The following is a 7,303-nucleotide window of genomic DNA, read 5'->3' as shown; positions in this document are numbered from 1 at the left end:
CAACATACCCCCAGTGAAAAGTAGGGGCATCACTGGTACACTAAGAGAAAACACAATAAGTGTCCGGGGCCTAAGACTGTTCAACAGCCTCCCACCAGCAATAAGGGGCATTACGGGAAGACCCCTGGTTGTCTTCAAGAGGGAGCTAGACAGATACCTAAAGACGGTGCCGGATCAGCCGGGCTGTGGTTCGTACGTTGGATTGCGTGCGGCCAGCAGTAACAGCCTCGCTGATCACGCCCTGATCCACCGGGAGGCCTGGTCGTGGACCGGGCCGCGGGGGCGTTGATCCCCGAAATGCCTTCCAGGTAGACTCCAGGTAGGGTCCTCTCTCCCTGCTCCATGAGCTTTATCAAACCTTGTCTTAAAACTGTGTATGGTTCCCGCCTCAACTACGTCACTTTCTAGGCTATTCCACTGCCTGACAACTTTATGACAGAAGAAATACTTCCTAACATCCCTTTGACTCATCTGAGTCTTCAACTTCCAATTGTGACCTCTTGTTTCTGTGTCCCCTCCCTGGAACATCCTGTCTTTGTCCACCTTGTATATTCCGCGCAGTATTTTATACGTCGTTATCATGTCTCCCCTGACCCTCCTGTCCTCCAGTGTCGTCAGGCCGATTTCCCTTAACGTTTCTACATAGGACATTCCCTTTAGCTCTGGAACTAACCTTGTCGCAAACCTTTGCACTTTCTCTAATTTCTTGACGTGCTTGATCAAGTGCGGGTTCCAAACAGGTGCTGCATACTCCAGTATGGGCCTGACGTACGCAGTGTACAGTGTCTTGAACGATTCCTTACTAAGGAATCGGAATGCTGTTCTCAGGTTTGCCAGGCGCCCATGTGCTGCAGCAGTTATCTGGTTGATGTGTGCTTCCGGAGACATGCTTGGTGTTATACTCACCCCAAGATCTTTCTCCTTGAGCGAGGTTTGTAGTCTTTGGCCACCTAGCCTATACTCCGTCTGTGGTCTTCTGTGCCCTTCCCCGATCTTCATGACTTTGCATTTGGCGGGGTTAAATTCGAGAAGCCAGTTGCTGGACCAGGTGTCCTGCCTGATCCTCATCTGATTTAATTCTCCTCATTAACTTCACATCATCTGCGAACAGGGACACTTCTGAGTCTAACCCTTCCATCATGTCGTTCACATATACCAAAAATAGCACTGGTCCTAGGACCGACCCCTGTGGGACCCTGCTTGTCACAGGTGCCCACTGTGATACCTCATCACGTACCATGACTCGTTGTTGCCTCCCTGTCAGGTATTCTCTGATCCGTTGCAGTGCCCTCCCTGTTATGTGCGCCTGATCCTCTAGCTTCTGCACTAATCTCTTGTGACGAACTGTGTCAAAAGCCTTCTTGCAGTCCAAGAAGATGTAATCAACCCACCCCTCTCTCTCGTGTCTTACTTCTGTTACTTTATCATAAAACTCCAGAAGGTTTGTGACACAGGACTTGCCTTCCATGAATCCGTGCTGGCACAGGTCTATAGTTTAGTGCCTCTTTTCTGTCTCCTTTTTTAAAAAAGGGAACTGCATTTGCCGTCTTCCATACCTCAGGCAGATGCCCAGTTTCCAGGGATGTGTTGAAGATTGTGGCAAGTGACACACACAGCATATCCGCTCCCTCTCTAAGGACAAACGGGGAGATGTGTGTGTGTGTGTGTACTCACCTAATTGTACTCAATTGTGGTAGCAGGGGTCGAGACTCAGCTCCTGGCCCCGCCTCTTCACTGAGTGCTACTAGGTCCCCTCTCTCCCTGCTCCATGAGCTTTATCATACCTCCTTCGTATTCCTCGTGTGTGTGTGTGTGTGTGTGTGTGTGTGTGTGTGTGTGTGTGTGTGTGTGTGTGTGTGTACTCACCTAATTGTAGTTGCAGGGATCGAGATTCAGCTCCTTTGTGTGTGTGTATCTGTGTGTGTGCGCGCACACACAAAGGGATGTTAGGAAGTATTTCTTCAGTCATAGAGTTGTCAGGCAGTGGAATAGTCTAGAAAGTGACGTAGTGGAGGCGGGAACCATACATAGTTTTAAGACGAGGTTCGATGAAGCTCATGGAGCGGGGAGAGAGAGGACCCAGTAGTAAGTTTATTCAGGTATACACAAATACAGTTACATAGAATTATCATACATTGCAGCATATGTGTAGAGAACCTGGGATAACCCAAAAAAGTCAGAGTATAGAGGCGGGGCCAGGAGCTAAGACTCGACCCCTGCAACCACAAATAGGTGAGTAGGTGAGTACACCTTCCACACCTTCGCGCTCAGGGGCGAAGAGGTGGAAACATTGGACGTGTTTCCTAACACCGGTTGTCTATGTTCCCCATCATTAAAATGGGTACCTGGGTGTTAGTCGACTGGTGTGGGTTGCATCCTGGGACAAACCTGCCCTAATTTGCCCGAAATGCTCTGCATAACAAGCAGCTTTCTGTATAGTAGTATGTCATTGATGTCAGCTAAGGTCTGTATACCTTGTACTTGTAGAAATAAAGATATTATTATTATCCGAATTACAAGTAAAGATAATAATCCAACATAACATAAGTTAGCGTGACGATGGATGGAGTGTGCCCGGCTAGCTCAGTCGGTAGAGCACGAGACTCTTAATCTCGGGGTCGTGGGTTCGAGCCCCACGTTGGGCGATTGTTTTTATTTTTTTTCTTGTGTTATTCCTTTTGATAAGTTTTAATATCTTAATATATATATATATATATATATATGTCTATATATATATATATATATATATATATATATATATATATATATCTATATATATATAGGCATGCGTGAGCGTGTTTGATAGGAGTGAATGGAGACAAATGGTTTTTAATACTTGACGTGCTGTTGGAGTGTGAGCAAAGTAACATTTATGAAGGGATTCAGGGAAACCGGCAGGCCGGACTTGAGTCCTGGAGATGGGAAGTACAGTGCCTGCACTCTGAAGGAGGGGTGTTAATGTTGCAGTTTAAAAACTGTAGTGTAAAGCACCCTTCTGGCAAGACAGTGATGGAGTGAATGATGGTGAAAGTTTTTCTTTTTCGGGCCACCCTGCCTTGGTGGGAATCGGCCGGTGTGATAATAAATAAATAAATAAATATATATATAATTTTCTGATAGTGGTTATTGCTTTGTAGTCTAATATTAATTTTGGCGTCACTGACTGATGCATGTGTGGGAGAAGGGGATGAGGTCAAGCTCTTGGTCCCGGAGTTTAACTCTACTGATTGACGTTAAAATATCCATGTATTTTTTTTTATCACCAGGGAGGTTCCTTGACACAGGTGTGGAGCTCTTGATCTAAGGAATCGGACATGTGTTGAACTGAGTCTCAATGTCCTCTATTTCCCCGGACACTGTATAATCCCTTCGGGTTTAGCGCTCACTGATGAATGTAGTAGTTGTAGTAATAAGAATATTTTTTTTTATCCCAAATATGAAGCTTCTTGCACTGTGTTGAACAGAAGTGTTTACTAAATGTTTTATATATCTGTGGCTATACATGTTTCACCTCTTTAATTGTTTAGTTGTTTCACTGTCAAACGTCATGTAAGACACACACAAAGACGCGCACACACACACACACACACACACACACACACACACACACACACACACACACACACACACACACACACACACACACACACACACACACACACACACACGCACGCACGCGCACACGCGCGGGCGCGCGAAGAGGTACAATAAAGCTCATGGAGCAGGGAGAGAGTGGACAAAGTAACGACGAGCGAAGAGGCAGGGCCAGGAGCTACGACTCGACCCTTGCAGCCACAAATAGGCGAGTACAAATATGTGAACACACAGACAGCTGAATCTCGACCCTTGCGATCACATAAAGGTAAGTACACACAGTTACACATGCAGTTAATGATTAAATATCCATTCATACATTCAAATGTATATTTAACTCTTGCACTTGTGTATGTATAAATTCAAGTTGAAGCAGAAAGATAAAATATAAATTATTTGTCCTAGGAGCAATACAAGGTTGTAACATGTAGTTACTGGAAGTGTAAGATACATAGCATAAAAGTATATAAAGTGAACCCAGCTTCATACAACTTAGCTATGTGCCATTTATGTCTTCATCTTTGTGCTCTCACAAACATTGTACGAATTTATGCTACTGTTTATAAAACTATTTTTATGGTTTCCTAAATAAAACTTTAATTACAGTGGTTTCTTTTCATTATTTTCAAATGTATAACAGTAAAAAGCAAAGGTGTAAAACAGTTGTACATTATACAATTAACATATAAAATATTAATAACTTATAATACATAATTTAATACAATAAATTATAATAATAATATTTTCAAAATTAAGTGCAAAAGAAGATGATTACAATAATTCATTAGAGTGAATAATGACATTAAATTTATAAATCAGATTCAGAATTATGCATTTTTATGTAATGAGAAATAAATTATATCTTTGACCAGGAGCTTTAACTCTTCAGCATTACTTGTATATTGTGTTATAGTGTTTGGGTTATGGTGAAATTTATCCTCTACTTTTCAAATATATATATATATATATATATATATATATATATATATATATATATATATATATATATATATATATATATATATATATATATATATATATATATATATATATATATATATATATATAATTTGACTTCATTGTTTTAAGGTTTATTAAATGTTTTAATTTATTTAAATGAATATTGGTAGAATATTTTAGTAGAGCATCTTCATAAAGATATTCAAGAATGAAGGAAAGGCTGCACTTATAATTAACTGTGTTTATCAATAATGTGAAGTACTGTGTATACCTTGAGTGATCTGTAAATCTTGCACATAGAAATAAGTATCTTTTTTTACTGAGGATTATTATTACTATATATTACTATTTATTATTATTATTGTTATTATTATTTTGCTTATAATCAGTGGTTATATACAATGAAAGGCATCCCTCATATGATACTTGTCAAATTCACTTATCGATAGAACACTAGGAGTATAGGTGGTTGAGGCTGTAATGTGGCGTTCAGTTGTTATCCTATAAACCAAGCTGACTATCTCCTCATAATTACTTAAATAATAAACTTTACTCTGATCGTGCGTTTAAATAAGAGTACATACTAACATATTAAAAAAAGACTAAATGTAAATAGTAATTATAAATTGCATTAAAGTTCTTATGCTACGAGATCATTGTGTTTGTGGTGTGGGAATTATTAAGTTTATTTCAGTACATGTACACATAAAATACAGCTACACAGATTATGAAGGACCCCAGTGGAAATAAGTCACTTTGACTTTTTTGGGTTATCCTAAGTAATCTACACGTGCTATGTATGATAATTTATGTAACTGTGTTTATGTGTACCTATACCTGAATAAACTTACATGTGTGAATTACCTAGGATAACTCCCCACAAAAGTCAAAGCGACTTATTTCCATTGGGGTCCTCGATGTGGGAATTGTTAAACTTACTGTTTATTTAGGTTAATAAGAAGTGTGTGAATTGCTTGAGACATAATTTAAAATATCATATTCCTGAGTAAATGAAAGCAGTTTATAATGGGACGAACGCAACTGCGACAACAGTTTGTACTGTCGCCAGCAGTGTTATTTTCAAGGATTTGGAAAACACCGCTATATCGTAGAATAAGTATGTGGTGCCAGATTTTTTGATTCCTTCAAACGTACTTGATAAATGTGCTGTTCTTAACAATGTGAAAGGGTCGGTAAACATAGTAATAAAGCATACGATAAGGGAACTGAAGAATTTCTGCCGTGGCAAGGCGAGGCTAGGAGGGCCGCTGACTGAGCATGAGACGGCGCCCGTTCTCCTTAACATACACTGGTCCCCATGGCGCAGTGGATAGCGCGCTGGACTTCTAATCCAGAGGCCGCGGGTTCGAATCCCGCTGGGGATGCTTGTTATTATGTGGGTTTATGTAATGTTGGGGTTGTGAAAACCTAACTTTAGACTGAGGACCACGTTAGCAAAGCAAATTCATTCATGGTTTAGTTTACTTCTTGCTCGGGAATGAGAGAGGTTGTGGCCGCGGTAATTAAAGGGGAGTGCTGGATATTTAACTTTTCATTCTTCAGAATAAAGTTATATATAAGCTGCCACATACTTTCAAGAGTGTACCTTGACGCTGGTGATATGCTCCTGATCCAGGGAATTAGAACTTTCCTTACCCTTCTTTGGTCAAAGCTAATTACCTCATATCTCAGGCTCTGAATGATCCTTACAGGTTCACTGCTTCCACAAGAATACCAGTTTATACGTCCAGAATTAATACTTTAGTTGTCGGTTTTCCCTTTTTAATTTTAAAGTCTCTAAGTCATAACTGTGACATGTTTTTTTTTTCTCTCTAGTAGCGTAACAATAACAAAATTATAAATCATTATGATAATCTAATACGGATTAAATTTCATTTCATATTGATCTTGACTAAGGATGTCGCCACCACTGCTTCACATAGGTCATGGGTATCCAGCGTTTTGCACCAGACACTGACATAAAACTGATAAAATATAAACTTGGTCAGCAAACCAGTTTGTCATAATTTGCATCAATGTGTATCTGTATATAAAATAACTGAAGATTTTACGACAATAATTTCAGAGATGTTAAGGAAATGTCAAAATATTTCATTACAAGCGACCTAAAAATTCTTAATATAGTTTCCCAAATTTGGTTATTGTAAATGGCTCAGTACTGCTTTAACATGCTTAATGAAAAGCACTGAATGACCCTCGGGGGTTTAGCGCTCTTTATGAATATAATAATATGGGTGGATGGGGATGTTGCAATTTGGATGGCCTTTTGCAGTGTGATGTCCGCGCACTTCTGGCAAGACAGCTGGTAAATAAACATTGATATGTTTCCCTTATGTCACTCTTGTCCTAGCAAGCGGCCACTGTAATAAAAAAAATGTCTCCAGGATGTTTGACTTTGTTGTAGTAATCCGGGTTAAATATCTAAGATGTACAATCAGTGTATGCCTTTAGGAATTAAATATTTAGTGCAACCTTTGGGTATATAAGATTGTGTTAAGGCTTATGCAGTTAACCTGAATAAAACTTATCTTACCATATGTTATATTTCGGTATATATGTTCTGTTTTGAGATTATTTGAATGACTTTGAATGGTAAAAACCTGTGGTTATATAATGTACTCAAGAAAAGCAGCAGTTGCCTTTTCTGATACCTGTACAATATATTATTATTCCAAAATGAGACACTTTAGCTCACATTTCCTGATACTTTTGAAAAACGTAATATCTC

At 39.4% G+C, this 7,303-nt stretch overlaps 2 non-coding genes across 2 annotated transcripts; both read left to right on the top strand.

Annotated features, from left to right (window-relative positions):
- The first annotated feature begins 2,572 nt into the window (after positions 1-2,572).
- On the top strand, positions 2,573-2,645 carry TRNAK-CUU (transfer RNA lysine (anticodon CUU)). Its single transcript has one exon. It is a non-coding gene; the product is annotated as a tRNA-Lys (tRNA).
- A 3,221-nt stretch (positions 2,646-5,866) lies between these two features.
- TRNAR-UCU (transfer RNA arginine (anticodon UCU)) lies at positions 5,867-5,939 on the top strand. Its single transcript has one exon. It is a non-coding gene; the product is annotated as a tRNA-Arg (tRNA).
- Positions 5,940-7,303: the final 1,364 nt, after the last annotated feature.

This window comes from Cherax quadricarinatus, chromosome 66 (genome assembly GCF_038502225.1).
Source record: "Cherax quadricarinatus isolate ZL_2023a chromosome 66, ASM3850222v1, whole genome shotgun sequence".
NCBI classification, from domain to species: Eukaryota; Metazoa; Arthropoda; class Malacostraca; order Decapoda; family Parastacidae; genus Cherax; species Cherax quadricarinatus.
Note: the sequence above shows the minus strand (reverse complement) of the source record. Positions and strands in the feature narration are given on the sequence as shown.